General features: G+C 43.4%; 1 long non-coding RNA gene and 1 pseudogene across 1 annotated transcript; one reads left to right on the top strand and one right to left on the bottom strand.

Annotated features, from left to right (window-relative positions):
- Positions 1 to 1280: 1280 nt before the first annotated feature.
- LOC134440617 (uncharacterized) lies at positions 1281 to 3607 on the top strand (annotated as a pseudogene).
- Positions 3608 to 9346: 5739 nt separating this feature from the next.
- On the bottom strand, positions 9347 to 11376 carry LOC134440109 (uncharacterized). The gene is made up of 3 exons (XR_010032907.1): positions 11050 to 11376; positions 10206 to 10345; positions 9347 to 9823 (listed from the first exon to the last, which is right to left on the bottom strand). It is a non-coding gene; the product is annotated as an uncharacterized LOC134440109 (long non-coding RNA).
- Positions 11377 to 11786: the final 410 nt, after the last annotated feature.

Below are 11786 nucleotides of genomic sequence, written 5' to 3' on the forward strand. Positions count from 1 at the left end.
ACAGGCATGAGAGATGAGAGAACCCACGTCGTAAGCGACGTAGGGGTTTAAATTTGGATTCCCACTCATGCATTTCATAGTCCAACTTTTGGATACTTTAATAGCACGTTTGCACTCGTCGCGTAAAACACATGGAAGTCACATACACTGAGCCTCCCACATTGAGCATAGCCACTGCCGTCTCTCGACCCCCTAATTTGAAGCAATGCCAGAAACTTTTGTAGATGACTTGCACCGTACAGAAGGTTGAGGGTTAAATAATATGTTTTAGCTGTTGTGTGTGCTTATAAAGCCATAGACAGGCTGTTTGCAGGTTGGAACCATTTAGGCTCGCCTACAAAGGCTGTCTTTCTCTGCATAGACTTAATAGAGCAGTAGACAAATGTTGTGCTTGCTCATTGGTTGTGTGCACCGGACAGCTGTTTGAGGCTAGAGCTGTTTATGTGTGAAACCGCAAAGGCTTTGCTATTAGTGTTATTTACCTGCAACTAAATCTGGTGGAGAGGAATATTTCCTCCGCAGCTACGATCCAACTCATTTAACGCCGTTTCTGGTGGCCTACACGGGCCTCTGACGTCATGAGCTGGGGCGGCGATTGCCTGGTCCGCCGCTAGGAACCAAAGCAACTCCAGCCGCGCCAATTTAATACGCAGTTCCTGATCCGGAACTGTCTTGTGATAGTCAATTAATTATTGAAATGTGTCGAAGCCATTCCAATACGAAACAATACCTCGCATAGTGCGAGTATTGGTTAGACAAATTGTTCCAGCACATGGGGTATCGATTCAAAGTGAATCGGATCATGGGACATTTCACAGAATAAGTCATGGAAAAACATTTTTGTGTTACATTCGCCAAAGGTTCTCGAAACACATCACGCAGCACAAACACTAATGCCACGGGCTTCCGCCCATTTGAAGTAATGACAGGGCGAGTCATAAGACTCTCCATTGACCTGCATCTCTCCAAATGACTTGAGACCACTGACGGTGGCCACCTCAGCCCAGAGCGCTGACAAATTGCCCAAAGCACTGTATGCACAGGCTAAGCTAAGGCAACAGCAATCTAATGTGAGAAGTGACACACACTTAATCCTACTGCTGAAAATTAATTTGTTGCGGGAGATATGAACAATGGTGCGCGTGTTTGTGAGAGAAAATACCTTGTCCCACACTGGCACGGCCCATAAAGCTGTGAGCAACAGTTGTCTGGCCGTGACCCTGAGAGGGAAACTGCGATGTTTTCACTTAAGTGCAATGCAAAGGGTTTAGGTGCTCATCTGATGAATAATCATATTATGTTTCTGTTACAGAAGCTGCGGCCATTCCATGGACGCCGAACAAAAAGAAGACTGTCGGGCCGACACACGTTAGGCCTGACCAAGGGGTGCAGCTCACCCATAACTACGGATGTTGGAGATGGGTTTGGAAATCCTTCAAGGGGCCAGTACACACTGATCTCATTTCATTACATACTAAACAAGATATAGCCTGGCCCTCCGGAGTAGCTCCGGGTCAAAATTGCCACACACAAACGTTGTAATGAAGGCTCCACCCATCCTCCCTTTAAACCCACCGTAGGCTGCACTACATAGCCCACTAAAGAATTACAAAATAGCATCATGTGGTATCAGTTTAAAACTGCCCACTTGCTAACATTTGTGTTATGCACATACTCTATCACATAAAACATGATGAGAAGGATCCAGAAAAGTGCTACCGCACGTAGGACCTTGTACATAACCTCACACATATAGTCTACAATGACATTACTTAACCTGTCTTTTCCCCTCACAGATGAGAACCGACGAAAGAAGTGTACTGTGGTGTCAATTGACTCCATAGTAACAATTTGTACACCACACCTCTGATTGCACATGTGAACCAAGAAATGTTTTAATTGACTACCTGTGTTATACATGACCAACACAATGTCCCATACTTCATCCACACCCACACACAACTGATTAAGGGTAGCATGAACAAAACCTTGTTGCACAATGTCAATTTAGTTATGGCACACATTTCATACATACTGACTGCCTACACTACACATCGTGACACGAATGGAGACACATACACATGGCTGCAGTCACGCATCGAAGACCCGATTACTGACTATGGATTTGGACTCGCGGCTCAAGTAAATTCTATGCGCAGCAAAAGAGATTTACTCTCACAAATATCTGGCCTCTTTGGTACAGTCAATTCGGCAGTGAACTCGTACAGAATCAGCGGACAGTCGCAGTACACAAGTTGGCTGGCAAGCCATGTGGCCACTGGATTCCAGCACCTCACTAACTCCAATAAACGAATCATTAAGGCTGTGCGGTCAGAAGCGCAGGCGCTACTGACCACCAGTCTAGCTTTATTCAACCAAACCTACAAGCTCGAGCGTGACGCAGCCTATAGACATAGACATTTGCACAAGATTTGTTTACTGCTGCCCCCCAGCAAGTTTTAGATGTGCGCGGCACAGAGTGCCTAAGCGTGCGCTGCAAGATCTTATAGTGATCTTGGATTTACATAGGTGGTTTGAATCTGACAAAATGAAAAATCTACAGTATTCTGAGCTATTGACCACTCTAATGTATTCGGGTACTAACGTGGGACCACCTTACAGGGTATTTGACTATTGGTACGACTGAGACATTGTTCACCACTCGAATTGTTGCCATGACCAAATATGTCCTCTGTACTTGTAATACTCCTGATTCCAAGTTAATAACCTTTAGGTCACTCCATGGATACTTCAGCTCCGTCCAGGTGTCCAACACACAGGAGTGTGTGGCATCAGTAAGATGAACTCTTTCTCCTATGGCGGGCTGACATGCCCCGCCAACCACAGCTTCTGTCTAGCGGTGACAGATGACCTCTCCATGGGGTCACTCAACTCCACTGGACTTTGACCTCCCTCCCTGAAGGGAGAACACCGACCCCTTCTACAAGGAGGGGACCCAGGCGCTGGCTGACACCGTGACCCTACAGCAGCTCATCCAGCGGGTACAGTGTACTCAACCAGGCCCAGGTACAAACAAACCTGGCCGAGAAGACTGCAGAGCTCCTCACCAGTTCCACCAACCATGCCGCAGAGGCAGCGTACAGGGTGGGATTGGATCTTCAGGGGTTGTGTACTCGCCAGCGCCCTCATCCTCCTCTTCACGCTGGTCCAGTGCTGCTACTTCAAACACCTCATCCGCTCCTAGAAAAGGGAGTCTGAAGCAGCACTGACGGCCAGCAAATACCTCACGCCCGTTCTTCGTCAGTGACAGCCGGTGGGGGCATTCCTACCGGCCACGAAAGACACTGGACTTTTACCTTCGTGTTCCGAGGGGCCACTGTAAGATTCCCCCATATGGGCCCTGACAAAGGGGCACTGAATTCACAGCGCCGGTGGCTCACGGGCACGGTATTAACATTTGTTTGCGTTTCTTTTCCGTATTTCAACGCCTTTGTTTACAATCTATCGCCTTTGTTTTACTACTCTGAGTTTTCTGTTGACTTCAAAGATAAACATTGCATATCTGACATCTGGATCTCAAAAGCACTGTGTGACAGAGGGCCCCCTTCGGGGGGACCGCCCCAAAACCTCCGGTCACCTGTATGCATTGCGCACCTCCCACGCAGAGACTGAAATTCCCGCCAGATCTAATATGCGTGGTTTAAATGCTTACTATGATGTGTTTGAAATTCTATGCATGTGTTTGGTATCAATCTGATGGAAATACTTCGGGTGGTGAACAGGTCTTGGTTTTGAAACTGTTATTAGTGAATTTATTAAAGATTTAGAATCATAGGATTTGGATAAGGTGTTGGTTACAACCCAACCCCGCGCCATTGTGCTAAGCCCAGCCCAGGTAAATGCCGGCACGTCATTGGTCCCTGGCTGGGGTCGTCCCACGAGATACCTAGGTATTAAACTTTGGTGTAATGATCAAATCTTTGAGTTTAAACCCAGCTAAAGGGCTCCCGTGGACCTAGTGTCCATGTAACCATTTCCTCTTAATTAGGTAGCATTGACTTTTTCAACATTGTACTTGTCGTATAATTAGATTTGTCCTGTAATAAAACTTTCATTGATCTATATTTTGTTGTAGATCCCGTTTATTCCTTCATAAGGTTATTGTACTGTCGAAACGTAGCAGCTCCAAGGACATTTCTCCATGTGGAGTGGGACGCTATACTTCGGGTCAGCCCGAGTGTCAATGGTGTCTACTTAGAATAAAAATATGTTATCGTAAACTGGAACTTAAGCGGGGTGATCAGATCTTTTGGGGGTAGCTCTCGACATACACCTCTCGCCTCCTATTGCAGTCGAATAGGGGTAAAGTGTATGGGGCTTAGGATCTCATAAGTATGGTACCTTCCAGCAACTTTAACCTCTGATTTATTCTAGACGTCTCTCATATGGGATGGACATGCACAAAGAAATTAGTCGGCCGCGTGCAAATCAGTTCTACAAGTAAATGGATATAAAACCCTTGACAGCTGGACTCAGACTTAACCGATATTGTTGGAATATTCATAATAAGAGCAGTTTATATTAATTGAGTGCAATCACACAATTATCCTGGGACTAGGGAGATCTACGACTGAGATCCCATCATAATACGGAAACTTGGTAAATTAGGATGCAAAATGAAATGCTTTCTACAGTCCAGAGCCTACGGAGCAGAGCACGAGACTAGGATTCTGGTGTTGGGCCTATCTCTGGGTTTTCAACCGTTTTTGTTTAATTTGCTTGGAACAAACAACACATCAGTATTTCCTTAGATTTGCCCTATTACTTATGGCTTAACGCATTGTTCATTCGCAATAAAAAGTGAGCAGTGGCCAGTATTGCGGTGATTCCTCAGTGTATAGTCCCCTAAATGCAATTGCTATTTGTGTGAAGCAACAAGCAAGTCTGGCATGACTCTGGAGGAGTAGGAGGAGAGATGCAGGCTTTCATTCCACAGCACATCTCCGATGAGAACACACAGCTCCATGGTAACCACCAACCACAGCCACCAGTCCTACATACCAGATGAAGATGGGAAGCGTAACATAACAAATAAAGCATACGAGGGGAGAGGGCACAGGCCCTGCTTGCTGTCTCCATCTACATTCAATTCAACAAACGTTATATCAGCCAGGTTAGCTAAATGTGTCATGTTTGACCTTGGCAAAGGGTTATTGATGTTTCAGCCAAGCAGCCCATCAGATGTCAGCTACCATCGGTGCTACATAGACCATACATGTTCATTGGCTGAAATAATTAAGTCTCTCTAAGTCTAAGCACTTGAACGGTTTGACCCAGGAGCTTGTACCGTAGATATTGACAACAGAGAATTGTTGAGAAAGAAAGCCAAATTATTACAGTAAATTATAGACTACAGAGAATGTTGAGAAAAAAAGCCAAATTAATACAGTAAAATCCTAAAACGGTAGCCTATTTAAAAACGCTTAGATGCAGACTAATATTGTCCTCTGAGTCATAATGACATGTGGCTCCTTTAAAGTTTGAGATGTTAAAAATAAACTACCAGCAGAGTGGCAGTGAGGGAGTATCAAAATACTGTATTAACCTTGAGAGGTTGGACATGCATATTCCTCTGACTCTGTTTTCTTCCATTTAAGAGATATTCCCTGGAAATATTGGCTTTCTATTGACCAACCACGTACGGTACTTGCTTCTTGCCAGCGCTGGACTGAGTTGAGTGAGTGGTATAGCGTTGTGCATATCTGCTGTGGCGTGAAACCGCATGTTCCCTCTATCCATCACATGCAGCACCATGTTATTGTAGCATTTTCCCAACACCCACTTGTGCATCCCACAACCCCCCCATACACACACACACACACACTCCCTGCCTCTCTTCTCCTCTTCTTCCACCCTCTTCAACCCCTCTTCACCACCACCACCATCACCACAGCCAGCAGTTCAACCCCCAACCCTCTCCGCAACCCCCAACCCTCTCCGCAACCCCCAACCCTCTCCGCAACCCCCAACCCTCTCCGCAACCCCTCTTCCGCTCAGCTCCTTGTTTGTTTTGTGCCGTCGGAGTTTGTGTCAGGCCACTTGTTTCCTCTATGCCTGTTGACAGGTCAGCAGAGTGCGGTTGGGGGTGGAGGGCGAGTCGAGGGGCGGGGGTTGGGAGAGGAGGTGAAACACTCGCTAAAGGCTAGTCATACACACTTACAGTACACACACACACACACACACTTGCAAGCACACACACACACACACACACACACACATACACACACACAGAGACACGCACGCACAGACACAGGCATAGGGGTAAGGGGTAAGACAGTGGAGAGACGGAACAAATGCACAAGGATGTAGCAGAGCGTTCAGCGTCTTGAGTCACACAAGCGTGTGTATACACATGTGCACACATTCACACACTCCACACACACACACGCATGCACACACACACGCACGCACGCACGCACACACACACTTTCTCTGTATTTCACTCTCACTCTCTTTCACTCTTCATACTTTTCTCTGTATTCTCTCTTTCCCATCGCTTTCTGCACACACACACACACACACTCACACACACACACACACACACACACACACACACACACACACACACACACACACACACACACACACACACACACACACACACACACACACACACACACACACACACACACACAAAGAATAAAGCAGAATAAAACACTGTCAACACTCTTGCCATAACAGATGCATTGTCTATGCAGGAATAATCTGTGTGAAGACACTGTGAAGTCAGGGAGGTTACTTGGACATTTCACAGACACCTCCAGGATTTCTATAGCAGAGCTCAACAACATGCAGTATATACAACCCCCTAATGTGATATCTTTCTAACAACACCAACAAGCGTCACTCTTGCTCCTCATCCTCATTAAGTTCGACCATTCACTCAGCTTGTCACATGATCCATTTGTGTCATTCTCACAGCTTTTCACTTGACTACTGTGTCGTTTTCATTTTATTCATTTTTATTTATTTATTTGTTTGCTTGCTTTTCTGGGGGGGTCAGAGAGGGACACAGTGTTTGTTTTTGTGGCGCCTGAAAAGTACAGACTGTCATTCTGAATATGACACACTGTCTGTTCATATTTCTCTCCCCTTGCTTCCTATCAAAACCAGGTCATTAGTTTTGAGCTGCGAACCCCGTGAATTTACGAGCCATTAAATCCAGCCAGTTATCAATCATTTACCCACACAGCTTATATTACCTGAAAGCGCACACCAGGGTTCCCGACCGATGCTATACAGTATGCTGTAGTCAGACAAGACCGCTGTAATGGGCAAATGACTGAAAATGTTTAGCATATTCAGCTCCCTCCATCCAACCAGCGTCATGCAGCTCCCACAACGTACATACAAAACCCAGAAATAGACGGAGGGGCTCGGGGCACCATCTGGGAGTAATTAATAGTTGATTAGTAAGTGAAGTGGTGAGTTTGCATTTTGTCGAAATTGGGAGGGTGGGAGTGGGGGGTGGAGCACCTGACGCCTCTGGAGGAGATCCAAAGACAAAAAAAATAGCTAACTGCCCGCCTTGTACACAACACAAACTGGCCACACAGTAGATTTCCGTTTCAACACTCAAAGAGTTTAACACTTGTGTCAGTTTTACCCTATAAGTGTGCAATGAACACTGCAAAACCGCACGCTGACTGCCTTGTATACACAGCACAAACACTGTAAACCCTAACATGTTCAATGAACCCAAAACATTTGGGGTAACACATTGCCTCAAAAAAACTGATTTTTCAACGATTGAATGAACATAAAAAGTTAAGGTTGCGTGTACCATAATTTTAAGGTACACTGCATTATTTGATTTGAGTACAATAAACGATTGTCTCATGATGTAGTAATCTGTACTTATTAGTTGGGTTGAAATGTATTGTTTGTTTAAATAATTCAATATTATTTGTTCTTTTTCCAAGCCTTTTAATTTGGCTACTGGTAAATATGCACCCTATTTTAAATATGGGGTTGAGGTCTTCAGTATAGCACCTAGACATGTTTTTATGCACTTCAACATTTACATAGCATTTTCTTTGTACAATTGAGGGTTCAACACTAAATAAGGAAACTCCAAACTAGAAGATGCATACTTCAACATTTCCAAAACAGCACATCTATTGATGCAAGAGCTATGAATAAAAAACAAAACAGATTGACTGTCTTTGAAGGTTTATTGTAATGCAGCCATGTAAAAACTTGTTTGTTTTACTAACAACATACAAAATACACTTACCACTATATTTTTTGTACAGTTTGTTATGGGATAGACTGGTTAAGACTGTGATTAACACATCTGCTACTGAGTAAAGGATTTCCCACTATGACATACCAAACTATATGAAAACATGGTAGGAAGTGTAAAATACAAACCTATTTGGAAACACTGTCAAGTGGCCATGCCTGTAAATGTTGATATACCTTTTTTTCACAACACAGTAGTATCAGAACCAGCTGAACGAATTGCAGGGCATGTTTACCATGCACAGTGGGTAGTTTGTTTACAGGTATGGCCATTTGACAGTGTTGGAGTTAGCCTATTCACACAACAAAGTAGCATAAAGACCATTATAAGTCACTCCCTTCCACAACAGAAACTCTGGGAATGTCACTTTGTAAAAATATACAACTCATTCAAAGCTGTTTTTCTTTTACACATAAATTGTTCACAAGCCAAAGGTAACATCACTTTTTTCAACAGCCTTTGTACATTAAGAGTCCTGAAATGGTTGTACATTGCACTTGACAGATTTTAAAATAAAGATTACAAATGAAGATAAATTGAATACAAAACGCAACTACTTAGCACAAAGGCCCACAATGATTACTTGAATAATGGAATTAACCAAATCAGCAAACACAAAAACATCTTCCAAGGTCAAGCTGGACATTTTACCTCTACAACTATATGTTCAGACAGTTTGTTATGGGACAGGCTGGTTAAGATTGAAATTTACATATATGCTACTGAATTAAGGATTTCCCACTACTGTGGCAGCAGCCTCCCACCACCTCTACAATGACTACACAGGTAGTGGGTGCTACCACAGCAGTGGCAAATACTCTAAACCAGTGTTTCTCAACTGGAGGGGTCATGGGTGGGTCACGGAGCCTTGGTGTAAAAAAAAAATGTAATTCTAAAAAAAAAATCCAACTTTTCCTGCAACAATTTACAACTTTTATTTTGATAGGATAGTGAACTCCGTGTCATCTGTCGTCCGTCAAAGATACAATTTGTATTTTTATGGGAGATAGATAGCGTGCAACCAGTCATTCGAGTCTTGCTTACATTTTGAGAATTGCATTGAATTGACTTGAACGCTAAAAAAATTGGGTCGCAACCGAATGAGAGAAGAAAATGGTGGGTCCCAAGACTGTTCCAGTTGAGAACCACTGCTCTAAATAGTAGCATGTGTGCAAATCTCAATCTTAACCACTATACCGTATGACAGACCAATCCATCTGAAAACATAGTGGGAAATGTAAAATACTAATCTGAAGTGACCTTACATGGCCAGCTTATTAGTCAAAGAGAGCAATTTGGCCTTCAACTCCTTTTTCTCCAAACCCAAGAAAAACCTGTTGAATGAACCGGAATGTGTTTACCATGCATTTTGGGTAGTTCAGGTGAAGTGCACGTCAAGCCATCGGGTAGGCACATTGCCTGGAGCAAGTTTTTGATATTGTCCATCACAAAATGTCCATAAGGATGTGTTTTAGGGGATTGTAGTGCAACACCATCATGATGAATAACGAAGATTCCAATTTGGATGTGTTTGTAGGCGTCCTCATCATCCACATCCTAGAAATAAAAATAAAAAGGGTTGTTTTATTCTGAGAACAGAACACTGGCTGCAATAGAAGGGTCAAACACAAGGAAGTATGACAGACTACAGGTAGGCCTAATCTAGAAGGGTCACATGGGCTGCTTTGTGGCAAAATATTACAAAACCTATACAAAGGTTAAATTATGAAACAAATATTTTTTTTAATAACACACACACACACACACACACACACACACACACACACACACACACACACACACACACACACACACACACACACAACCTGTGCACATGCTCACATTCCTAACTCCATTATGACCTTGCAAAAAGGGAATTGTCAGATATCTCAAAGTTCTCCATCAAGACGGGAAATGACTGATAATTACATTCACAAACCTGGGTTTAGCGCAAATGCACATCCAGCAGCGGTCCTCCTCTCTGACTTCATCAGACCAAGAGGAGCAGGACAATGGCGATCAGGGGAGTCATAGGATTCTTGCTTCAGGTTTTCCCCCACGACCCTGCTACCCTGGTACCTGGAACACACCAATAAATCAAAATGTAATGTCAAAACACTTCCACACTATAACAATCATTCACATTTGCGCACGCACACACACACACACACACACACACACACACACACACACACACACACAAAAACCTCTCTCTCGCACACACACACACGCACGCACAAACTCTGTCTCTCTCCCTCTCTCACTAAACACATGCACATGCTAACATTAGCAACTAGAACACGCAGCTTAGCTGAGTGGTCTAAGACTATGCACTGCTAAAACATTTAGAACACAACCAGGGCAGTGATACCACTTCACAAAGACAAAAAAATGATCTACGGTCACAACCTCAAATAAACAATGACGTGTTAACCGTTTGAGACAATCAAGCAAGATAAGAGGCACTGAAATGTAACCAACATTGCACTGTGGACATGCTCATAATAGCTAGCTGCTTTCAAGTTTAAGCTAGCAGCTAATAGCTGGAAAAAAAACGTTTCTGATCATTTAAGTAGACTAAAACATGTGCAAAACTGAAAACTATACACAGCCCAATGATAGATATCTAATACAAAGCATGGGAAATAGGCCTACATTCTGACATCAACTACACATTGGCATGATAGCACTTACCAAAGACAAGAGATACTGCATGATTAGACACACTACTACACAGTAACACTGAAATGACTGACTGAAAACAGTGAATCGCGTGCACTTACCCTCATCGTTCCTTGTCTTCTTTCCTCTGTTTCTTCCTCTTATTTCTCATTGAATATTTCAACTGTTGGTCCTCATCCTGCTGCCCTGCTGCCAGTCACAGGAGGTCTTGTTCGTTCCTGAGAAACGTTGCGGGGGCGGGGCCAATGTATTTGCTTTTCAAACTAGCCAATGAAATCTTTCCAGTTGCCAGTGAATCAAATTGTCTGATTATTTCAATCCAAATATATAGGTTGTATGTACAAAGTGGTCAAAAAGGTTATGTATATCTAAAACTTTTGGGTTTCAAACAAGAAATCAATATATCTATATCCAAGAGACCTCATGTATTTGGGTCCATATAACCTGTGGGTTTACAGTGAACTGTCCACGCAAGCGTTTTTGAGTTAATGCACATTATGATGCCCGAGGTCTAATCACATCTTCTGACAAACATCAGCAGCAGCGGCAGCAGCATCATTTAAGACGCGTCAACTGAGACCAGATATGGATATGACAGCCGGTGAGAATGAACCTGTAAGATTAACGTCATGCGCCCAGTGGGTCCCCTTAAGAAAATTGCAGTCGCTAAAACAATGTACACTCGCAGTAGCACACAAGACTGCAGCAATATGCACAAAATATTTAAATTATAAGAAAAAAGTATATAAAATGTATACATAATATTAATGACTTAGTATACAAAGTAAGAGGGATAATATAGTTTTCCCCCAACCACCTGTCTTAATGTAATGGGTTG

Source organism: Engraulis encrasicolus, chromosome 23 (genome assembly GCF_034702125.1).
Source record: "Engraulis encrasicolus isolate BLACKSEA-1 chromosome 23, IST_EnEncr_1.0, whole genome shotgun sequence".
Lineage (NCBI taxonomy): Eukaryota > Metazoa > Chordata > Actinopteri > Clupeiformes > Engraulidae > Engraulis > Engraulis encrasicolus.